The 26,262-nt window shown below is 42.1% G+C and overlaps 1 protein-coding gene across 2 annotated transcripts in view; it reads left to right on the forward strand.

Moving 5' to 3' along the window:
• Positions 1 to 2,489: 2,489 nt before the first annotated feature.
• The window catches only part of LOC126177062 (uncharacterized), a 219,159-nt gene continuing 195,386 nt past the window's right edge, over positions 2,490 to 26,262 (forward strand). For both annotated transcript variants that reach the window (XM_049924298.1, XM_049924299.1), the window contains exon 1: positions 2,490 to 2,606. The gene's annotated coding sequence lies outside the window, so the exon portion shown is untranslated. The remainder of the gene's footprint in view (positions 2,607 to 26,262) is intronic.

Consider the following 26,262-nt stretch of genomic DNA (forward strand, 5'->3'; position numbering starts at 1 on the left):
CTTAAATTAAGGTAGCTCGCTGCACAGCAGACGTGAAGCAGACGGCAGTTACGACGACACTGACACTGACGTTAAATCAGTAAGTGGATCGAAACAGCATATCCAGATACTCTGGGATGATAATGGCATTGAAACAGAGGATGACACGCGTAAAGCTGAAATACTAAACACCTTTTTCTAAAACTGTTTCACAGAGGAAGACCGCACTGTAGTTCCTTCTCTAAATCCTCACAGAGTACGCGAAAGAACTTGCCCCCCCTTCTAACAGCCGTGTACCGCAAGTCCCTAGAGGAACGGAAGGTTTCAAATGATTGGAAAAGGGCACAGGTAGTTCCAGTGTTCAAGAGGGGTCGTCGAACAGATGCACAAAACTATAGGCCTATATCTCTGACATCGATCTGTTGTAGAATTTTAGAACATGTTTTTTGCTCGCGAATCGTGTCATTTCTGGTAACCCAGAATCTACTCTGTAGGAATCAACATGGATTCCGGAAATAGCGATCATGAAGGACCCAAGTCGCTTTATTTGTTCATGAGACCCAGAAAATATTAGATACAGGTTCCCAGGTAGATGTCGCCTGATAAACAAAGTAAGAGCCTGCGGAATATCAGACCAGCTGTGTGGTTGGATTGAAGAGCTTTTAGCAAACAGAACGCAGCATGTTGTTCTCAATGGAGAGACGTCTACAGACGTTAAAGTAACCTCTGGCGTGCCACAGGGGAGTGTCATGGGACCATTGCTTTTCACAATATATATAAATGACCTAGTAGATAGTGTCGGAAGTTCCATGCAGCTTTTCGCGGATGATGCTATAGTATACAGAGGAGTTGCAGCATTAGAAAATTGCAACGAAATGCAGGAAGATCTGCAGCGGATAGGCACTTGGTGCAGGGAGTGGCAACTGACCTTAACATAGACAAATGTAATGTATTGCGAATACATAGAAAGAAGGATCCTTTATTGTATGATTACATGATAGCGGAACAAACACTGGTAGCAGTTACTTCTGTAAAATATCTGGGAGTATGCGAACGGAACGATTTGAAGTGGAATGATCATATAAAATTAATTGTTGGTAAGGTGAGTGCTAGGTTGAGATTGATTAGGAGAGTCCTTAGAAAATGTAGTCCATCAACAAAGGAGGTGGCTTAAAAACACTCTTTCGACCTATATGTTGGGTTGGCAGGAGAGCCAACACCGTGTTACTAGAGGAGGCCGAAATGCACGCGTTTAGCTCACGCAGACTGGCGTGAGGAAGGAAGAACTATACTGAAGTGAGGTCTGGAACATGACAAGGAATTAGAATTCAGAAAGCGGACGTAGCTAGTTTGATACTTAACTTTAATCCATTAATGATGAACGTCGGTCTTGACGGTACATGATTCACAATATTATCTGTTCAGAATACATTCGTAGTAACAATATGGCGCCTTGCTAGGTCGTAGCAAATGACGTAGCTGAAGGCTATGCTAAACTGTCGTCTCTGCAATTGAGAGCGTCTGTAGTCGGTGTTCCGTCGCTAGCAAAGTCGACTGTAAAACTGGGGCGAGTGCTAGGGAGTCTCTCTAGACCTGCCGTGTGGCGGCGCTCGGTCTGCAATCACTGATAGTGGCGACACGCGGGTCCGACGTATACTAACGGACCGCGGCCGATTTAAAGGCTACCACGTAGAAAGTGTGGTGTCTGGCGGTGACACCACACTATACTTGAGTATTGCTCATCAGTGTGGGATCCGTACCAGGTCGGACTGACAGAGGAGATAGAGAAGACCCAAAGAAGAGCGGCGCGTTTCGTCACAGCGTTATTTGGTAAGCGTGATAGCGTTACTGAGATTTTTAGCAAACTCAAGTGGCAGACTCTGCAAGAGAGGCGCTCTGCATCGCGGTGTAGCTTGCTGTCCAGGTTTCGAGAGGGTGCGTTTCTGGATGAGGAATATATTGCTTCCCCCTACTTATACCTCCCGAGGATATCACGAATGTAAAATTAGAGAGATTCGAGCGCACACGGAAGCTTTCCGGCAGTCGTTCTTCCCGCGAACCATACACGACTGGAACAGGATAGGGAGGTAATGACAGCGGCACGTAAAGTGCCCTCCGCCACACACCGTTGGGTGGCTTGCGGAGTATAAATGTAGATGTAGATGTAGCTACTTTTGTCTTCAAGTTTTGGACACCAGTGTAACAAAACGCTTCTCTGGATAGGGATTGGAACGAAGTGGACTCAATGGAAGGAGAAGGAAAGTGACTGTAACATCTCCTCGTACGACTCCCTTAGTGGAGAGCAGCTTACGCAGTTCATCACCTTGAACGCCCTGCAGCGTAACAGAGGACGCTGCACGCGATCATCGCACGCAGACATCGGTACCGGCTTCTGACTCACGGCCGGCCGTGGTGCGGCTTTCGGCACAACAGGTGTCGCGGCAGTAGGTATTAGCAGGCAGCGCTAAGCCTGTGATAACAGTCACCTGGGCCCGTAACGCAGTGTTCGGCGATAACGTAGTCCCGGCCGTGTCGCGCACCCAGTGCTCAGTGTGTGTGTGTGAATGCGTTTGTGCTCGGACTAGCCAGACGCGCTTTCAGGAGGGCGCGTGGGAGTCGGAGCAAAGGTAAGGGACCAGTGCGAACCCCGGAGGCGAGTTCACAACACAGGCAACAGCGCAGTTCCAACAGAAAACCTCTTTAACGCAGTTGCTCGCTCTCACTCAATATTACACCAAGCTTCAGAAAGTATTCGTACTCCTAGTAGAAACAACCTTGAAGCTTCGACGCGCTGTGTGTGTTTTGAATGAAATCTAACGTATAGGAAACTAAAAGGACGCTCATTTTATTCGAAAGCTCTGTGTTGAGTGTGGTATAGCGATATAGGGGAGACAAAGTAAATAGCTCGTCACTGTTATTGTCTGTTGTGCAATTAAACACAGTGTTATGTATTTACGCCATACACGCAGATGCTGTTTATGCATGTAGCAGATGCTAAGAGCCCCGCGCTGTTACGGGTGTCACGCATTTTTTGGAGAAATTAACCATTATCTATTTATTTATATGTGCCTTTATTTCACCTAGCAAGATTAGGGACTTCGTGTCAACTCTTACATCTAATTAAACATCCTTGGTGAGTCATCAATAAAATTTTTAAAGTACATGAACAACATATAGCCTAATGATGATGATAACAATAATAATAATGATATGTGTAGTGACGCATACATGAAAGTTAACATTGTCTTTAAGAATTTCCTAATTACTTTCTTGTCGAATGTGAGTAATGACATCTAACACAAAATGGTGTTAGCAGTACAAAAGGAATTCGTCTGAACAGAGCAAGAACGAAATAATAGGGTAAGATTATTACCTGAAGTGGAGGGAAAACTACAGAAATAGAAAGGGATGAGAAAAGCTTCGACAGTTTACAGTGTAACAGAAAGAAAACAGCTGGAACATGCCGAGAGGAAGCCGTGCCAGCGATAACAGATAAAGCTTCCATTTGCTGCTGAAGGCAGAGGGGTTTTGGATAAGACACAACTGTTAGGGTAACTTTTCGCAAGCCCGTGTGGCTGAAATGGAGAAGGAGAAAGACAGCCGGCCGCAGTGGCCGAGCGGTTCTAGGCGCTTTAGTCCGGAACAGCGCTGCTGCTACGGTCGCAGGTTCGAATCCTGCCTCTGGCATGGATGTGTGTGATGTTCTTAGGTTCGTTAGGTTTAAGTAGTCTAAGCCTAGGGGACTGATGACCTCAGATGGGTAAGTCCCATAGTGCTTAGAGCCATTTGAACCATTCGAGAAAGAGAAAGACAAAGATTTAGTGTTATGGACTGGTACAACCAAGATAACGGACGTATCAGACCTTGTAATGCAGTTGTGAAACAATAGCTATTTGTTAAGTGAGAGCGGTGTTGAGGACACCAGTAACTAAGAAACCGAAAATCAAGTCGCAGTTTTGAGATGAAAAAATGACACTGTTTAGGATTACAGGGGTTGCACAAAAATGTGGAAACACCTCGAGAAATCCATGCTTGAACATAAGCACAGATGCTAGCCAAGACTCCTGGTTGCGCTGTTGTGTTTGACCACGAACAGCGCCTGTGCAAAGTCCTCAATACGTTGTAAGCGTCGTCGAGATCAGAACAGTCTTCGGTGTAGTTGAGAGTGCGTTATGTAGGAGCCAAGTGAATTCGAACCTCGGCACATTGTTGGTGTTCGTATGGTGGGTGCTTCTAACCGAAGGAACGAAGTGTTGGTGTTTCAAGAACCACCGTTTCGAAGATTCATGCAGCATATAGGGAAGGCGGAAAAACATCATCTGCTATGCCACAACGCGGACGCAATATGTGTTTAGTGACCGTGGCACTCAATCATGAAGACCGTGAACGAAGATATGAGAACGAGAGCTCAGAAGTCAATGCAGAACTGAATGTCGCACTCGCGAACAGTCAGCACCAAAACAACACGGAGGGAGTTCCGAAAACAGGCAATTGAGGGGCGAACCGGAATTCCAGAGATGCAGATGTCCGAAACAGGTAAACGTGGTGTCGAAGCCCAAAAATCTGGCCTATGGAGCAATGGAAGAACGTCATTGGTCGGAAGAGTCTACTTTCACCCTGTATACAGTTTCCAGCCGAGTGCACGTCTCAAGAGTGAAACTTGGCGGGGGTTTGGTGATGGTTTGGGCAGCCATGTTGTGGTATTCAAAAATGGTTCAAATGGCTCTGAGCACTATGGGACTTAACATCTCTGGTCATCAGTCCCCTAGAACTTAGAACTACTTAAACCTAACTAACCTAAGGACATCACACACATCCATGCCCGAGGCAGGATTCGAACCTGCGACCGTAGCAGTCGCGCCGTTCCGGACTGAGCGCCTAGAGCCGCGAGACCACCTCGGCCGGCTGTTGTGGTATTCCTTGGACGCTACGGTTACTCAGCAAGGCCGCATTACTGCCAAGAATTATGTGACCCTTTTGGCTGATCTGGTTCGTCCCATGGTACAGTGTTTGATGCACGATGGTGATGATGTATTCCAGAACGATAGAGGGCCCCCTGTTCATGCAGCACTTATCGTCCAGGACTGGTTTTGTGAGCACGAGAATGCATTGTTGGATCTTCCCTGGCCACCACAGTTACGAAATTTCAATATTATTGCTTCGAGGCCTACTTTGGAGAGAAGGGTGCTTGATGGCTCTCCACCTCCATCATCGTTAAGGTATAAGATTGTTTTGAAAACCACAACGACTGGAAGTTGTTTTGAATGCCAACAAGATTCCTACACCATATTAGGCGTGGTAATGTGTTGTATTTTGGTGTTTCCATAGTTTTATCACACCCTCCCCCGTATGTGCAATTGGCTGCGTAGCATCTTAAAGCACTGAAAATAATAAATTTGTGACATAAAATTATGTACCGTTTCGAATGTTTTAAGAATACAATCGACGTCATTCTATTTTTATTAATCCAAATTTTACGTATTACAAATTAGCATATGACTTTCGTTTACATGTTCCGTTGCACTATGGTCTGCTGCGCATGCACTACACCGCAATATTATCGGCAGACATTGTTTGCTTTACAGTGTCACCAACCCTCGCCTAAAAATCGTCTGTCGATAGAATATCAATCATAGTATATCGATCATACTAAACGACGCAGGACGGTCGGACAGCCAGAATACTTCCAATTCCGACAGCCATTCGTTAGAGTTAAAATTACTGAGACTCCTGCTCACTGCTGTTCTGTGTATCTTTCACCAATTTTGAATTTGAGCACAAAGTGTCTTTACTCAATGTTTGTTTACCATGTTCCAAGACATTTCTGTAAGCCTTTCATACATACTTTTATGGTAACGCCACTCGGATACATCAGAATTACACAAGCGCAACGTAGGTTAGACTGTCTTAGTTGGTGTGTCATGTTTTTCTGTACACTATTGTCTTATTTTGCCGTGAAATTTTGTTGAGTCACGTTTTAATGTTCGCTATTGTCTTATTGCGTCTTGAAATTTTGGTCTGTCTAGAATTCTTTGTAATGTTGTAATACTACCCATTTATCTTTTTAATGTGACCTGTCACCATGTAATCAATTTCAAGACAGTCTGCAGGAGTCAATGCCCGCTCTGCGTGTCGGTAATTATGGGGATGGTAAAAATCGGGAACAGTGGTTGCCTTGCACTCTCCACGAAGTGAAACAAGAGATGAGCGCCCTGTGCAGTATCATTGTATGCAAACCTCAAGTAGGTAGGCGTCTAAAAGTTTCATTTCAAGTTGTGAGTGGTAAGACTTAGTGAACAACGGTTTTCTTTCGTCACGTATCTGTGAAGCCAATAAACGTCACCTGTGATGGGTAGCTTTAATGACTTCAGGAATGTTGATTACGTTGTTGAGTGAATGGTTCAAACATTAGCTATACTGAAAAACAGGAATTTATTAACCTCTAATATTAATTTAAGTGCTAGGAACTCTTTCCTGAAGGCACACACATCAAAAAAGTTTTGCATCACCTCGGTTCCGACAGTTCCGGAACCTACAGAAAATTGGAATAGAGATCAACATAAACATCATTTCCTCCCTTATTTTTGCTCATGAAAACCACACACACACAGTAGCAAGTCCTCTTGCTTTGACGCATGCCTGTATTCGTCGTGGCATACTATCTACAACTTCATCAAGGCACTGTTGGTCCAGGTTGTCCCACTCCTCAACGGCGATTCGGCGTAGATCCCTCAGAGTGGTTGGTGGGTCACGTCGTCCATAAACAGACCTTTTCAGTCTATCCCATGCATTTTCGATACGGTTCATGTCTTGAGAACATGATAGCCACTCTAGTCGAGGGATGTTATCCTGGAGGAAGTCATTCACAAGATGTGCACGATGGGGGCGCGAATTGTCGCTCATGAAGACGAATGCTCGCCATTATGTTGCCGATACGGTTGCACTATCGGTCGGAGAATGGCATTCACGTAGCGTACAGCCGTTACGGCGCCTTCCATGAGTACCAGCGGCGTACGTCGGCCCCATATAATGCCACCCCAAAAAAGCAGGGACCCTACACCTTGCTGCACTCGCTGGACAGTGTGTCTAAGGCGTTCAGCTTGACCGGGTTGCCTCCAAACACGTCCCCGACGATTGTCTGGTTGAAGGCATATGCGACACTCATCGGTAAAGAGAACGTGAGTGGTCCATTCGGCATGTTGTTGGGCCCATCCGCACCGCGCTGCATGATGTGGTTGCGGGATGGACCTCGCCATGGACGTTGGGAGTGAAGTTGCGCATCATGCAGCCTATTGCGCTCAGTTGGAGTCGTAACGCGACGTCTTGTGGCTGCATGAAAAGTAATATTCAACATGGTGGGGTTGCTGTCAGGGTTCCTCCGAGCCATAATCCGTAGGTAGTGGTCATCGACTGCAGTAGTAGCACTTGGGCGGCCTGAGCGAGGCATGTCATCGACAGTTCCTGTCTCTCTGTATCTCCTCCATGTCCGAACATCGCCTTGGTTCACTCCGAGACGCCTGGACACTTCCCTTGTTGAGAGCCCTTCCTGGCACAAAGTAACAATGCGGACGCGATCGAACCGCGGTATTGACCGTCTAGGTATGGTTGAACTACAGAAAACACGTGCCATGTACCTCCTTCCTGGTGGAATGACTGGAACTGATCGGCTGTCGGACCCCTCCGTCTAATAGGCGCTGCTCATGCATGGTTGTCTACATTTTTGGGCGAGTTTAGTGACATCTCTGAACAGTCAAAGGGACTGTGTCTGTGATACAATATCCACAGTCAACGTCTGTCTTCAGGAGTTTTGAGACGCGGGGTGATACAAAACATTTTTTGATGTGTGTATTTATTTGGAATGTAGCATTGTGTGGAAGAGAAAAGTGGACCATAGGCAGTTCAGACAAGAAGAAGATAGAAGCTTTTTAGCTGTGATGCTGTAGAAAAGCGCTGTAAATTAGATGGATAGGTCAGATAACACATGAGAAGGTACTGAAACGAATTGGAGAAAAAAGAAATTTATGACATAGTGTGACTAAAGGAAGTGACTGGTTGATAGGACGCATACTGGGGCATCAAAGAATGGTCAATTCGGTAATGGAAGGATGTGTGGGAATAAAAATTGTAGGAGGAGACCAAATCCAGTAAGCTGGTTCAAATGGATGAAGGCTGCAGCAGTTACGTAAAGAGACTTGCACTGGATGGAGTAGCGTGGAGAGCTGCATGAAACCAGTTTTCGGACTGAAGACCACAACAGCAGCAGCATCTGCTAGTGCTTAAATTGCGCACGTGGATACATTTAATCAGACGTTACCTTCACGCATTATATGGAAGTGAAATATAAAATTTAAAAAAATATGAGTACATATAGCGACTTTAAGTCGTTTCTAAATATACGAACCGCTCGCATTTCTAAAATCAACAGTTATCTTAAACTGTTACCGCATCCACTGTGTCAACGTTTGTCTGTGCACGTACAAAATTTCTGTGAAATTTCTTATCACGAGAATGAATAAAAACTGCATCGATGTGCTGCGAATATTGCACCTGTGTGCGTCGGAAAAATACAATAAGCAGCTTCTCCACTGGAACAATATTCCGTCTCTCCTTTGAGAAAATATCGGCGCCTGCAGATAATCTTGAATACCAACGATATTTTCGCGTTAGTTCTCAAGCCCCGAAACGTTCGCGCAAGTTCGCAACATGTTACAGAAACTAGAGACAGCTTTTCACGCAAGTAATTGTAATGAGTTTTCCTCCCACTGATAATACTTTTCCAAATAGCGCAAACAATCTGGCAACTTCGCAACTTTCGTTGTACAAACAGATTATAAAATGAACCTACTTCTTAGAGAACTAATTACATCAATAACACATGAAAATATTTTCAGCAGCCGTTATTTTAGTGCAAGCAAAATTTATTTTCGATTTTTTTCTCTGCAGACGTACGCCAAAATCGTTGTTTCAGTTTTCCCCAGATAGAACTGTCGCCGGAGGAAGGAGACTTTATTTATTTTTACGTTTCGGTTTCTTTGTTAAGGAATTGAGGACTTCGTTATTAAAGAAATCAGTCATATAATAAATGATAACAGCCAGGTATCAATGTATTTAACAATTAGTTCCTTGAAGTAGCTCAGAATAATGGCACGGACAGCTGAAGGGATGAAGCAGTAAAATTATCTCGTGTGCAAGGAGCCATGCTTCATATATAAGACAAATTACAATTACTCGATGCTCTGCCGAAGATATAAGAATGTATTTAACTCCAAAACCAACAATTCCGAAAATGGTAATATCTTGGGTAAAGTACCAACATCATATTATTCACATTTATACGATGTTTTTAATCACATAAGCAGAACACATCACTATCAATGGGGATATTTCGAGACAGACTGAAATATGCAATTGTGAGACCTCTTCACAAAAAAGGTAGTAAAACAGATATTAAAAATTACCGACCAGTCCTACTATTTACCTCCATCTAGAAGATAATGCTAAGAATTACGTATGCAACAACCATGACACACCCCTCTCAAAAGAAGATACTAAATCTGTCTCAATGCAACTGCGATTTCAGAATGGGAACAATCACTACAGGTGTACCATAGGGATCGACATTTGATCTGTTCATGTTATACATACATGATCTTCCATCATACGCCCATGATGCAAATAGTTCTCTTTGCTGACGATACAAGTATTATAATCAAGCGTGATCGAGTAACTCCCGCCCTTGTAAATATAAATAACATTTTCTTGAAAACTAGTGACTGGTTCTCTGCAAATGGACAGTCACTGAATTGAGATAAAACATAATGCATGTAATTCAGTATTGCACGAGACATGGCCATATCATTAGAAATACTGCAGGAGGGACAATCAGCTAAGGAAACAGAACGTTGTAACTCCTTAAATGTTCATATTACTGATAACCTGAACGTGAAATCAAGTTTTACAGATAATGTTTAACGTCTTATCTCTGAAACTTTTGCATTATGGATAATATCAGATTTTGGAGATGAAAACTTAGAAAAGTTGATTTACTTTCCTGTTTTTATTCACTAATGCCTTGTAGCATCATAAGGAGAGATATGTCGTCATTGGGGAAAAAACCACTTGTTGCATAGAAGCATCCAGTTAGGATAAAGTATAATGCACACTCTACACGGAGCTGACCAAAGTCATGGGATACGTCCTTAACATCGTGTCGGACCTCCATTTGCATGGCGTAGTGCCCTGTAGCGCCCTGACTAGACGTGCCATGTACTCAACAAGTCACTGGAAGTCCCCTGCAGAAATGTTGAGCCATTCTTCCTCTATAGCCGTCTATGATTGTGAAACTGTTGGTAGTACAGGAGTTTGTGCACGAACTGACTTCTCGATTACATGCCGTAAATGTTCGACGGGATTCATACCGGGCGATCTGGGTTTCCAATAATTCGCTCGAATCGTTCAGAATGTTCTTCAAACCAATAGCCAACAACTGTCCCCCGTTGAGATTGCCCATCCTTGTTTGGAGACACGAAACCAATGAATGGCTTCAGATGGTCTCGCAGCAGTCGAACACAACCATTTCCACTCAATGATAGGTTCAGCTGGACCAGAGACCCAGTCCCCTCCATGTAAACACAACCCACACCATTCTGGAAACACCAACAGTGCCTTGTTAACAACCAGGGTTCATGACTCCGTGGGGTCTCCCACCACCTTCGAACCCTATCATCTGCTCTTACCAACTGAAATCGGGACTCATCTGAGCAGGCCACTGTTTTCCACTAGTCTAGAGAGGCGCTGCAGGCGATGTCGTACCATTACCAACGAATACGTTCATTGTACGTTCTACATTGATTTCTGCGATTATTTCACACAATCGTGGGTAAAGGCAGGTGGCAAACTTCTGTTAATTGATAGAAACCTGGAGAAGTGCCGTCAGTCTACAAAAGAGGTTGGTTACAAATAACTCGTTCGACCAGTTCTAGAATATTGCTCAATTGTCTGGGATCCGTACCAGATAGGACTAACAGGGTCCCGGGTTCGATTCCCGGCGGGGTCAGGGATTTTCTCTGCCTCGTGATGGCTGGGTGTTGTGTGCTGTCCTTAGGTTAGTTAGGTTTAAGTAGTTCTAAGTTCTAGGGGACTGATGACCATAGATGTTAAGTCCCATAGTGCTCAGAGCCATTTGAACCATTTTTGACTAACAGGGGATATTGAATGTCTACAGAGAATGGCAGCACGCATCGTCACAGATTTGGTTAATCCGTGGGAGAGTGTCACAGAGGCACTGAAGAAACTGAACTGGCAAACTCTTGAAGACAGACGTAAACTAACCGGAAAAAGTCTATTAACAAAGTTTTAAGAACTGGCTTTAAACGATTAGTCTAGGGATATGCTACAACCGCCTACGTATTGCTCATATAGGGCTCGTGAGGGTAAGATTAGAATAATTACTGCACGCACAGAAACATTCAAACAATCATTCATCCCGGGCACCATATGTGAATGGAGCAGGAAGAAACCCTTATAACTGTGACTATGGGACGTACCCTCTGCCATGTACCTCGCGGTGGTTTGCAGGGTATAGATACAGACCTAGAAGTAGATAATGCTGTCAACTGATACGTCAAACACGAGACCCTAATTTGATTCACGTGATATTGAAATGTAAGTTATTTAACGCATTGTGACAACTCTGTGCAAACGCTGCTTCTCTCGGGCGTTAAGTGAAGGCCGTTGATCAGTGCGTTGTCCGTGGTGAGAGGTAATGACTGAAATTTGGTATTCTTGCTACACTCTTGACACTGTGGATCACGGAATTTTGAATTCCCTAACGATTTCCGAAATGTAATTGTCCATGCGTTTACCTCCAACCACCACTCCGCGCGTCGAGCGGCCGTAATCGCATCCGAAGCCTTTTTACATGAATCACCTGAGTACAAATGACAGCTCTATTAATGCACTGCCCTTTTATACTTTGTAAACGCGACACTGCCGCCATCTGTACATGTGCATAACGCTATCTAATGACTTTTGTCATCTCAGTATAGGAACTCTTGTAGAGTTCGATTTACTGAAATCAGCCTCACTGGTACAGTTACTCCCTAATCATTTTTGTCGTTAACAATAAATCACCGTTCAACAGTAACATTCGTAAATACAGTACCATACTCTGTTCATCATAAGAGTAAACCTGTTATAAACATTTTACTTCTAATCCTACATCCATACTCCGCAAGCCACCAGACGGTGTGTGGCGGAGGGTACCCTGAGTACCTCTATCGGTTCTCCCTTCTATTCCAGTCTCGTATTGTTCGTGGAAAGGAAGATTGTCGGTATGCCTCTGTGTGGGCTCTGATCTCTCTGATTTTATCCTCCTGGTCTCTTCGCGAGATATACGTAGTAGGGAGCAATATACTGCTTGACTCCTCGGTGAAGGTATGTTCTCGAAACTTCAACAAAAGCCCGTACCTAGCTACTGAGCGTCTCTCTTGCAGAGTCTTCCGCTGGAGTTTATTTATCATCTCCGTAACGATTTCGCGATTACTAAATGATCCTGTAACGAAGCGCGCTGTTCTCCAATGGATCTTCACTCTCTCTTCTATCAACCTTATCTGGTACGGATCCCACTCCGGTGAGCAGTATTCAAGCAGTGGGCGAACAAGTGTACTGTAACCTACATCCTTTGTTTTCTGACGGTATTTCCTTAGGATTCTACCAATGAATCTCAGTCTGGCATCTGCTTTACCGATGATTAATTTTATATGGTCATTCCATTTTAAATCACTTCTAATGCCTACACCCAGATAATTTATGGAATTAACTGCTTCCAGTTGCTGACCTGATATATTGTAGCTAAATGATAAAGGATCTTTCTTTCTATGTCTTCGCAGCACATTACACTTGTCTACATTGAGATTCAATTGCCATTCCCTGCACCATGCGTCAATTCGTTGCAGATCCTCCTGCATTTCAGTACAATTTTCCATTGCTACAACCTCTCGATATACTACAGCATCATCCGCAAAAATTCTCAGTGAACTTCCGATGTTATCCACAAGGTCATTTATATATATTGTGAATAGCAACGGTCCTACGACACTCCCCAAATATTCTTCCGCGTTTGCTTGAATCTCAATGGGTTTCGTTTCACGTGGAGCGTAAACCAAGCTGTGTCCAATACAGTCAAGTACGATTATAAAGATATGTTTCATACTGTGCTACATGCACATAGACTGAGTGATAATATGGGACAGCAGCTTTAACCGCGCATTAAACTAGGACTGCGCTGGACAGCCAGCTGACCCAAGTAACCTGAAATGATGTGAGCAGTTGTAAAAAGAGACCATAAAAGAAACAGTATAGCCTCGAATGCCATTTAATTTTTAAAGGGAATGAAATAATATTCGGCAAAACTCCAGCACTAACGAACGCTACGTATCGTAGGTAGCCAGACGGAAAACATAAAATGTTCTCGTTCTCACCTAACGCAGTATTCTAATTACAAACAAGAGTGACGAAATTCTTGACTTCACCACAGGGTAATTTTTCTGAGCGAGCTATGTGTGATGCAAAAGCATACTGCAGGGATTTCACCGTTCTGTTGAATATGGAAGCCACTGAAGGTAATAAATACAGCCAGTCTCTGGTAATCCTTCAGCTCCTTCCTTATACGAATCCAAGAAATACATTTCAGTTCTGCAACTATCATCTGCTACGTTGATAACGAGTCGATCAACAACAGAATCCACGAAGCCACCCAGGCGCCGCATTTTTTCTTCTTTTATGACGTGCCGTTTTATATGCCGCCAGCGTTCGGCAGTGACGTGTGAAAAAGCTGCGCGCGTTAGTTCCAGTACGTCGGGCAGCTTAACAGTCTAGTTATTTCTCGGGCCAAATCCCTTAACTTGGCTCCAGAGCAGTTCTGTTGGGTTCATATTGTAATGGTACAGTGGCAAATGTAAAAATGCAGCATTTGTGTGGTGTGTTCGATGCTGTGAAAATGATTGTTTTCATGTTTCTACGAGACTTACCACTCTGGTTCGTGTGAAACTACATCTGTGGGGTAAAACAATGGACATAGTCCAAATAAAGAGTATTTCGTTTTTCATTTTTGGCCAAAAAAATTAAATTGTTATGTTTTCTTAAATTGAGCAGTCTTTATTAGCAACGCCATCCGCTTAAAGCGAACGCCACTTCTGACATTTAGTGACCTGAGTACATGTCGAACGCCGGGCAGAAGGTTTTGATTTTATTAACAATCTTTCATAAAGTATCGATTATTAAGAATTTGTATTTGAAACGAAAATCGGAATTTCACGTAAAACATGTAATTACCAACAAGAAGACGTGCATTATTCATAAAAAATGACTGTGAATTTTACTGTTACGGGATGTAGGTATTTCAAATTGAACGAAAAAAAAGTGACTGACGCAAGACTTGAACCAGCGATCCATGAATTGCACTAAGTTATCTATCTACTACGCTACTGCGTCCGCTACACATACAATGCGTATCTGTAGCTCAACTGTATGAAATACAGTCCCACGAAAACTTCAAATCCGATTTATCTGTAAATTTACGGAAAACATTAAGTACAACCTACTTGTAGGCACTTTTCAACCGTGTACCACTCGTGTTTTCACTTCGGAACAGGAAGTAGCGTAAGCCATTTTCATACTGCGTATTAACAGCGCGACAATCAGAGCGCAAAAGTACAGAGTGTGTGACTGTACACTACTTTTGAAATAAAAACTACGAAGCTAAAGCGTGATTAAGAAAAACGTTGATGTCTGTTAATACATCAGAATATATTAAAGTTCCACTTAACGTAACTTAGTAATAATATATGTTATACATAAGCAGGACCTACTCCCAAGAGTGTACAACACTAGTGTACGTGTGCTACGGCTCCTGATCACTCATCGCATTTGTGTTTGTTTAAATAAGATTTATTCTTGTATTGAACAGAGTACAGAAAGAGAAATGACATAACACCTACCACTAGGCAGTAGTGTTGCTCATAATGAAGTGATGTATTCAGCTGTTCAAATCTTGGATAACCTGCCGAGTGAAGTAAAGAATTTAGCGGATAATAAAATTTACTTCAAACATAAACTGAAATCATATCTGTTTGACAAACCCTTCTACTTCGTAGAAGGCTTTCTGAATGTGTAGTAATATGATTTTTTGACTGTGTGTGTGTGTGTGTGTGTGTGTAAAGAGAGAGAAAAAGAGAGAGAGAGAGAGAGAGAGAGAGAGAGAGAGAGAGGTTGCATTCCTTAATCACTAACTAATAATACATACTCACTAATCACGGTTCAAAACTAATCCATTGTCATTAAACTTTGAAAATAGCCTCTCTATGTAATTCAGAACCTATAAGAGAATACCTTCCAACATGTGTGTAAGATATGAAGACACGCAGATAAAAAATGTTGACAATGTTAAATTGCTGGGATTACTACTTGACAATAAATTCAGTTGCGAAGGGCATATCGCAGAATTGCTGAAGGGCCTAAACAAGTCTGTATTTGCAATGCGAATGATGTCAGATGTATGAGATATGAATATAGAAAAACTTGAATACTTTGCTTATTTTCATTCTATTGTGTCATATGGGATCATATTCAGGGGTAACTCGTCAAACCGAGCAAATGTTTTTAGAGTGCTAAAGAGTGTAATAAAACTAATTTGGGGTATAAATTCAAGAACATCATGTAGAAACTTGTTCAAGGAATTGAGTATTCTAACCATTGCTTCTCAATAAATTTATTCCTTAATGAAATTTGTTGCAAATAATATACCTCTGTTTCCAGTCAATAGCTCAGTATATGGTCTCAATGCCAGGAATAAGAATAATCTACATGAAAACCTAAAATCACTTACCTTGGTCAAGAAAGGGGTCCAATATTCAGTAACAAACGTTTTCATTATTTGCCAGCAACTATTAAAAACTTGGCTTCAGATAAAGCATAGTTTAAACTGAGTTTGAAAGACTTTTTGATAGGCAACTCCTATTCTTTAGATGCACATCTTAATAGAGACTGTTAAACCAGCTTAAGTAAAAATGTCTGTTAGATTTCAGTTTTGACAGCACTTGGTCACAACAGTCAAGACTAGGTATTTTGTGTATTATAAATTAATTAAAAGCATATTATTATATCATTCTGACAGTGTATTAATTCTGTACATATTATGATTTCCAGTTTACTGTAATATATTAATATATATTGACAATCTCCGGACAAATAATCAGTGAAGTAAGTATTGTATTGCAGATGTTCTATGTTTTTGTGTTATACTTTCTGACGTGTTGCATACCCACGAGAATCATATCATTTTTGGGTTTGTGGAACGGAAACTGAGTCTAATCTACCCTAATCTGATCTAATCTAACTGTATGCCGGTTAGAAAGAAATTAAAAATGATTTAAGGATTCATGTAAATGGTCAGTAGTTCGCCATATTTTTCGCCTGAAGATGTACTATTACTTTAAAACTGACTCGTCCCATATCATAAGAGTAATTATGATCAACGGTACGTGCAAATAACTGATTAACTCACTTAATAACTTTTTAAAGTAGTTTTTTGTTACCGCCCTCCGTACACGAATTGATTGGGAGGAAACTATGTGTGTTGAAGGTAGAAATACCATCTGTCATGCGCATCACAATGGTTTTCAGAGTGTGACTGCAGCTGTAGAAAAACATGTCACATTTCCAAAACTCTGTAGGTATAGTGCGTGCAAATGATTACTCAACCCCTCGCCGATTCTCTGAGCATGGAAATAAATTCAATAGACCGTTCCGGCGCTATTTACACTACCATTTATGCTCTTCACTTGTTTTTTTTGTTTATTTTTTCACGGTATGATTCGAACCTCGACTTTCTCGTCGCAGAATTTTTAGTTATGGTAGCTTTTTTTTATATTACAGAAAGAAAAATAGATACTTGTGGCTGTAAGAGTAAATGATGCATTGGTGTGTAGTGTGTTTGCAGCTGACACAAATATTGCTATATATATCGGTCAAGGTTTAGAAAAGTCTGTTAATGAAAGTCTTTTAATGAGCCTTTTTTGGATATTAATCAACATTTCTTGCAATTTACTGTCATCACATATTGAAAACACGTTGTTGTTCAGGAACCGCGTGTAGTTTCAACCCCCTGAAACATAAAGTATAGTAACACCGAGGCAGAAGTCATCGAGTGCCTTAAATACTCTGGTGTGAAGAAAGTATCGCTTAAGGACTGAAAAGTGTAAGGAAATCGTTATTTTTAATGTGAAAGATATGAGGCGAAGGCTGAATAAAAACAAAATTTCTTGCACACTTCTCTTACTTTCGTTCCAGAACGTTACACGGCATCATAGGTTGGGGTTCAATGCAACGTAAAATTTTTCGAATAAAAACGTGTGATATATGAATTATTCGTAGCTTCAGTTGTAAAACGACTCGTAAAAATCTATTCAAAGAAATGGAAGTATTAACTATTGATTAATTATCAATGCGTTTTTGCTTTATGAGTGTATGTTAGAAAGTCAATGATTATACTAATTTGTAAAAGTGACAAGGGTATCTTTTTTCCTTGCTTCACACATTTCAGGACCATTTCTCTAAGCACCTGTGAAATTAAAACTAAAGCTTGGCGTATTAATTCATGCGCAAAATGTGTATGTTATAATGATTATCTAACAAGATTTACACTCATAAGATCATCTCTGTGTGAGTCTATGAAAGGAACAATTGATTCGATTTGATTTTAACAGGGAAGCTAAAACAGCTTAGGCCTAACCCACCATTGCCCGCACCGAAACTTAGTTTATTGCGCGGTATCGCTCCCTGTATATCTAATAAAGCCAACCAATGCCCTCAAATAGCGCAAGGAGTCCCTTTACCAGTTTTTTGTTAGACACAATTTCTTCTGGTCTAGTTGCCCAGAAGATTCTGTATATTTTGCTCTCCAGTGCCGTGCATTCGAAGATTAGGTGTGATGCGGTTTCTTCACCCTCATCACAGATCCTACATTTTGGGTACTCGTCCATTATACCCACTGTGTGTAGGTGTTCCTTGAAATTCCCATGGCCTGTCATCAGTCCAGTCATGAGTTTGATCTCTTTCCTGTTCAATCTCAGGATTACGGAGCTTCTTTTAATACATGGCTTGGGCATAATTACCATACCATGTTTTTGTTTATGGTCCTTGGTCCAATATTCTATGTGCTGTTTCCTAAGCCAGTTCCGTAGTTCTAGTTTGAGCATAGCCTTGGTGACTGTCAGGGCAGGTTCCGGTGCAGTAAATGGAGTAATTGCCCTCATCCTGGCAAGCTGTCGGCTTGTTCATTGCCACAGATTCCTAAGTGGCCAGGGAACACACTAGGTTTAGCCTATGGCTTCCCCCTAGCTCCACCAGAGCCCTGTAGCATTCAGCATCAATATTAGGCCTTGTTGCAGGAGCTGCTAATGATTTCAGGGCTGCCTGGTTGTCTGAATAGATGTAGACGCTACGGTCATTGTACCACCTACGCATATTCTCCTCCACACATGCCCTGATTGCAGTAATTTCAGCTTTGAACACAGAGGCCAGTTTTCCTTGAGAGATGATGCCGTCCAGTCTTGGCTGAACCCCGTACACCCCTGTCCCAACTCCTTGGTCTAATTTCGACCCATCAGTGAACCAAACGATATCCCCAGAACGGTGTCGAACTTTTTTTCCCACTACTTCCTGCTTCCAATTATTATATTGTAAGGCTTGTTGAAGCAGTTGGGAGTTATTTTATAGTCGGCAGGAATTTCACCAGCCATTACTATATTTCCCTCACTCACTATGTTAGTGTGTGATTGTGTATGCCCGAATGAGACCCAGTTTTAGCCAGTTTTAAGTCTGTATGCCCCAGCTGCTGCCTCCATCTTGACACAAAGGTGTAGTGGAGGCATGTCCAGCATGGCTTGAAGGAACAATTACTCTTATCTAATTTAAATTTAAATTGATTCATTGTTAAATATTCATAAGCGAGAAACGTCAAATACTTATTCCAATACTGATTTTATTCATTAACTGAGAGATATAACAAAAGCAGTAATCAAAAATAACTATTACATCCAAGTCAGTTGAATGATGTAGTGGTTAAGACAGTGGACTCACATTCGAGAGAACTTTCCTTCAAAGTTTCATCTGGGCATCCAGATTTAGGTTTTCCATCACTTCGCTAAATCATTTTTGTCGAATTCCAGGATGGTCCATTTGAAAAGGACTCAGCCAATTTCCTCTCCCAAACTAAGCTTGTGCTCCCCATCAACTGACTGTAAACACTGAATTTCCTTCTTTTCTAGGATAAAGTTTGCCCGTTCCTGCACAAAACTTGCACTGAGGAGAATACGAATATACAACATAATCACTAAAAAAAAGTAAACGTGCTTGTTACCCGAAACTATTAGAATGTTCCAGACTTCTTTTTTTTGTCATGAGAACAAATTCCTAGGCAATAGTTATTGCTTCAAATATTCAAAACATGAGACGGAAATATTTACAATCATTGCTAAGACAACTCACAACTAAGATAAGATACATCAGTTTTTCCCTGCAGGTGCAGTTTGGGTGAAGTACCTAGAATTCTTGAAGATAATTACAGTTTAAACTGCAATTTTATCTCCAACGAATCTCCCACAGTGTATAACTGACAGAAAAAACATTATTGCGATGCAGTAAACAGACTGGGAATCACATATCTATACAAAGAAAATCTTGATAAGGCTGTTACCGTTATGATTCGTAAGATACGAAAATCTCGAGTCAGATGGCTGAAACAGTTACGGAGACATAACATTCCAAGTAAGTGTTAATCTCACCCTAGGATCTGTCGTAAGATATTTCCTTGTCGATTATTTTGTCTTGGTCAGTTTTTTGAAAGGCAGCTTCAGTTATAAAATGGATGCAATAGACCACAACTGCGTTACAATTACGAGTATATAGCAAGCGCAGATACCTCTCTCAAAAAAAATTCGAAATCACACTCTGTGAACTGTATACTTTTACTTTTGAATAGTAAGAATCGGTGAGCCTCCGTACTCTTGGAAGAGGCCTCAGAATGTAAGCCATAAAAACTTCAACACACCTGTAGCGTATAGAAAGAAAACATTAAACACAGATTGCTGGCGTCTCTGGAAAATACGTCAGTGTTTACTTCGCCCACTTTCAGACACCAGAGTCAAAGTCAGACTTCACTAATTAAATTATAAACATTGGAAATGGAAATAAGCGTTTGGCGTCATTGGCCGGGAGGCCCCTTACGAGAGCAGGTCCGGCCGCCGTGGTGCAGGTCTTATTACACTCGACGCCACATTGGGCGACCTGCGCGCCGGATGGGGATGAAATGATGATGATGATGAAGACAACACAACACCCAGTCCCTGAGCGGAGAAAATTCCGCGACCCAGTCGGGAATCGAACCCGGGCCCGTAGGGCGGCAATCCGTCACGCTGACCACTCAGCTATCGGGCCGGACAGATAAACGTTAATTTTGATTATCTGTCGTACACGTAAAAATTTTTACTTATGCTCAGGCCTTATCGGTCAAAATATCCAAGCGCTACATTAGAAACGGTGTATAAAGAAAGTGCCCCATATTCTTCCAATGGATAGTACTGGTCAAAACGAAAAGAAAGCCCTGCAAATATACACTGGTGTGCAAAACTTAATGACGAAAGGAACTTTCGCATGATGTCATTGCCAAGTGATATATAGCTCAACGAAACTTGGACTAAAACTGCTACAGTATAGCACAGAAGGTTACTGAAAGAAATACGTAATGAGACGAACAGAAATGACACTTTTATTCAAAGACAATATTACACCGACGTCATCGCGATTCATTATGGTCCATTTGAAATTAGGAAATGCGGGACATCGTTCTTAATACCGTTGTGTGATTGCCACAGATGACTGTACGTGCCCCACAACGTTCTCCCAAGGTGGACAGAGGGTTGGTAAGGAATTCTTGTAGTAGGAAGTTCCATGCCTCCAACACCCACAACTGATGAATGGTCTTCGGTGCGCGAGGATGTCTTGCAATACGCCTCTTCAACTCATCCCACACGTGTTCCATCAAGTGTAAGTCAGGGGAACGAACAAGCTAGTCAATCCGCCGAAATTTTCTCGTTCAAAGTGCTCTTCCATCTTAACAGTTCGATGCGGTCGCGCACTGTCATCCATAAAAATGACGAAGGGCCAAATGGAGCAGGGATATAGTGTCACATAAAGTTGACCGTTGAGTGTACCGTGTTCAAAGATTTAGAGGTCACTACGCCCATGCAACATTATATCGCCCCACACCATATTACGTGGACCACCAAGTATACTATGATGTGCGCACTCTCACATGACGAGGGATGAGAACACGTAATGCACCCAGGAACATTGTCGAACATGGTCATTCTGGTGGTTCAGGTGTTATGGTCTGGAAAGCATAATGTTGTGTGGGCGTACTGATCTCCAAATCTTCGAACGCAGTTCACTCATCGGTCAACGTTATTGTCACACTATACCCCCTCCCCATGTGCGTCTTTTCAGGGGCGAATTCGGCCCTGACTTCATTTTTATGGATGACCATGTGCGACCGCGCCGAACACTGCAAGTGGAGGAGCTCGGCGAACAGACTGGCCTGCCAGTTCCCCAGTCGCCAGACTTAAATCCCATTGAGCACGTGTGCTTTGCGTTAAAGATAAGCACGCCCCCACATGCACCAACGACCATCCACCAGCTGCTGGAGGAATGGAGCGCCCTACCAGAAGAACTCTGTACCAACCTTTTGGTCAGCATGGGACCAGGTTGCAGAGAATGCACTGCCATCTGTGGTGATTAAGACTGTTGATATTTTGAAAAATATCAGAAATCCGATACATCGATATATAAAAGGATATTATCAGCCCAAGACGTAACAAAACTGTATCGATATATTGGATACTTTATCGACAGAAAAGGTATCGACCTATAGGCCTATAAAAATACGAAGGTCGTCCACAAAGTAAGTTCCGTTTGGTTATATAAAACAAACGTGTACAGATACAGAAAAAAATATTTATTGTACAAAAATCTACAACTGTTAAACTACTTTTCTAGATAGCTTCCGAAATTCTGTAGGCACCTGGCATAGCGTGCCACAAGTTTTTGTATGCTTTCTTCATGGAAAGTTGCCACCTGTGTATTCAACTATGTGGTAACATGTTCTTTCAGCTCGTCCTCATCGTTGAAGTGTTGACCACTATGGACATATTTTAGGTGTAAGAAGAGATGAAAGTCGCTAGGAAACTTACAGTTGTGCTTAATCTTCTCTTCAATTGTGTGAACTAGTTCATCAGTAACCACAGACGGGCATCCACATCGTTCTTCATCGTGCACTTGATCACGTCCTTCATTGAACAGTCTGACCCATCTTCTAACCATCGAATCACTCATAGCATTTTGTCTGTAAACATCACAGATTTGCCGATGAATTTCCTTTGGTTTAACTTTCTTTGCATTTAGAAAACGAATCACAGATCTGATTTCACGCGCGGCGGCATTTTCAAATATGGCTGACATTATAAAGAAGCACTACAAAGCACAAGTCGGCAGCAGCGATCTCAAAATGGCGTATATGTCTTTCCCTCGAGTCAGAGTAACTGCCGCGCATGCTCGGAACAAACTGCCGCACATGCTCGGAACTGCGATAGTAGCGCTGCTGCGGATAGAAATATAAACGGAACTTACTTTGTGGACCCCCCCCCCTTTCATGAACCATGGACTTTGCCGTTGGTGTGGAGGCTTGTGTGCCTCAGCGATACACATAGCCATACCGTAGGTGCAACTACAACGGAGGGGTATCTGTTGAGAGGCCAGCCAAACAAGTGGTTCCTGAAGAGAGGCAGCAGCCTTTTTCAGTAGTTGCAGGGCCAACAGTCTGGATGATTGACTGATCTGGCCTTGTAACACTAACCAAAACGGCCTTGCCGTGCTGGTACTGCAAACGGCTGAAAGCAAGGGGAAACTACAGCCGTAATTTTTCCCGAGGGCATGCAGCTTTACTGTATGGTTAAATGATGATGGTGTCCTCTTCGGTAAAATATTCTGGAGGTAAAATGATCCCCCACTCGGCTCTCCGGGCGGGGACTACTCAAGAGGACGTCGTTATGAGGAGGAAGAAAACTGGCGTTCTACAGATCGGAACGTGGAATGTCAGATCCCTTAATAGGGTAGGTAGGTTAGAAAATTTAAAAAGGGAAATGGATAGGTTAAAGTTAGATATAGTGGGAATTAGTGAAGTTCGTTGGCAGGAGGAACAAGACTTTTGGTCAGGTGAATACAGCGGAAATGCAGGAATAGGTTTAATAATGAATAAAAAAAAATGGGAATGCGGGTAAGCAACTACAAACAGCATAGTAAACCTTATTGTGGCTATGATAGACACGAACCCCACGACTACTACAGTAGTACAAGTTTATATGCCAACTAGCTCTGCAGATGACGAAAACATGGAAGAAATGTATGATGAGAAAAAAGAAATTATTCAGATAGTGAAGGGAGACGAAAATTTAATAGTCATGGGTGACTGGAATTCGACATTAGGAAAAGGAAGAGAAGAAAACGTAGTAGGTGAACATGGATTGGGGGTAAGAAATGAAAGAGCATGACAGGGCATAAATTAATCATAGCTAACACTTGGTTCGAGAATCATGAAAGAAGGTTGTACACATGGAAGAAACCTGGAGATACTAGAAGGTATCAGATAGATTATATACTGGTAAGACAGAGATTTAGGAACCAGGTTTTAAATTGTAAGACATTTCCAGGGGCAAATGTGAACTCTGACCACAATCTATTGGTTATGAACTGTAGATTAAAACTGAAGAAACTGCAAAAAGGTGGGAATTTAAGGAGATGGGACCTGGATAAACAGACTAAAACAGGGGTTGTACAGAGTTTCAGGGAGAGCATAAGGGAACAATTGACAGGAATGAGGGAAAGAAATACAGTAGAAGAACAATGGGTAGCTTTGAGATGAAGTAGTGAAGGTAGCAAAGGATCAAGTACGAAAAAGACGAGGGCTAGTAGAAATCCTTGGGTAACAGAAGAAATATTGAATTTAATTGATGAAAGGAGAAGATATAAAAATGCAGGAAATGAAGTAGGCAAAAAGTAATACAAACGTCTCAAAAATGAGATCGACAGGAAGTGCAAAATGGCTAAGCAGGGATGGCTAGAGGGCAAATGTAAGGATGTAGAGGCTTATCTCACTAGGGGTAAGACAGATACTGCCTATAGGAAAATTAAAGACACCTTTGGAGAAAAGAGAACCACTTGTATGAATATCAAGAGCTCAAATGGAAACGCAGTTCTAAGCAAAGAAGGGAAAGCAGAAAGGTGGAAGGAGTATATAGAGGCTCTATACAAGGGCGATGTACTTGAGAACAATATTATGGAAATGGAAGAGGAGGTAGATGAAGATGAAATGGGAGATGTAATACTGCGTGAAGAGTTTGACAGAGCACTGAAAGACCTAAGTAGAAACAAGGCTCCAGGATAGACAACATTCCATTAGAACTACTGATAGCCTTGGGAGAGCCAGTCCTGACAAAACTCTACCATCTGCTGAGCAAGATGTATGAGACAGGCGAAATACCCTCAGACTTCAAGAAGAATATAATAATTCCAATCACAAAGAAAGCACGTGTTGGCAGATGTGAAAATTACCGAACTATCAGTTTAATAAGTCACGGCTGCAAAATACTAACGGGAATTCTTTACAGACGAATGGAAAAACTGGTAGAAGCCGACCTCAGGGAAGATCAGTTTGGATTTCGCAGAAATGTTAGAACACGTGAGGCAATACTGACCCTACGACTTAGAATATAGATTAAGGAAAGGCAAACCTACGTTTCTAGCATTTGTAGACTTAGAGAAAGCTTTTGACAGTGTTGTCTGGAATGCTCTCAAATTCTGAAGGTGGCAGGGTTAAAATACTGGGAGCGAAAGGCTATTTACAATTTGTATAGAAACCAGATGGCAGTTATAAGAGTCGAGGGACATGAAAGGGAAGCAGTGGTTGGGAAGGGAGTGAGACAGGGTTGTAGCCTCTCCACGACGTTATTCAATCTGTATATTGAGCAAGCAGTAAAGGAAACAAAAGAAAAATTTGTAGTAGGTATTAAAATCCTTGGATAAGAAATAAAATCTTTGAGGTTCGCCGATGACATTGTAATTCAGTCAGAGACAGCAAAGGACTTGGAAGACCAGTTGAACGGAATCGACAGTGTCTTGAAAGGAGGATATAAGAAGAACATCAACAAAAGCAAAATGAGGATAATGGAATGTAGTCGAATTAAGTCGGGTGATGCTGAGAGAATTAGATTAGGAAATGAAATACTTAAAGTAGTAAAGTAGTTTTGCTATTTGGGGAGCAAAATAACTGATGATGGTCGAAGTAGAGAGGATATAAAATGTAGACTGGCAATGGCAAGGAGAGCGTTTCTGAAGAAGAGAAATTTGTTAACATCGAGTATAGATTTAAGTGTCAGGAAGTCGTTTCTGAAAGTATTTGTGTGGAGTGTAGCCATGTATGGAAGTGAAACATGGACGATAAATAGTTTGGACAAGAAGAGAATAGAAGCTTTCCAAATGTGGTGCTACAGAAGAATGCTGAAGATTAGATGGGTAGATCACATAATTAATGAGGAGGCATTGAATAGAATTGGGGGGAAGGGGAGTTTGTGGCACAACTTGACTAGAAGAAGGGACCGGTGGGTAGGACATGTTCTGAGGCATCAAGGGATCACCAATTTAGTATTGGAAGGCATCGTGGAGGGTAAAAATTGTAGAGGGAGACCAAGAGGTGAATACACTAAGCAGATTCAGAAGACTGTAGGTTGCCTTAGGTACTGGGAGATTAAGAAGCTTGCACAGGATAGAGTAGCATGGAGAGCTGCATCAAACGGCCGGCCGGAGTGGCCGTGAGGTTCTAGGCGCTACAGTCTGGAACCGCGTGACCGCTACGTTCGCAGGTTCGAATCCTGCCTCGGGCATGGTTGTGTGTGATGTCCTTAGGTTAGTTAGGTTTAAGTAGTTCTAAGTTCTAGGGGACTGATGACCACAACAGTTAAGTCCCATAGTGCCCAGAACCATTTGAACCATTTTTTTCATCAAACCAGTCTCATGACTGAAGACCACAAAACAATAACAACTTTGTGGATGACCCTCGTATGTAAATATACTGCCGGTTTTAGAGCTGTATATTTAAGTACTGATGTATTATTA

The sequence above is a fragment of the Schistocerca cancellata genome, chromosome 3 (genome assembly GCF_023864275.1).
Source record: "Schistocerca cancellata isolate TAMUIC-IGC-003103 chromosome 3, iqSchCanc2.1, whole genome shotgun sequence".
Taxonomy (NCBI): Eukaryota; Metazoa; Arthropoda; class Insecta; order Orthoptera; family Acrididae; genus Schistocerca; species Schistocerca cancellata.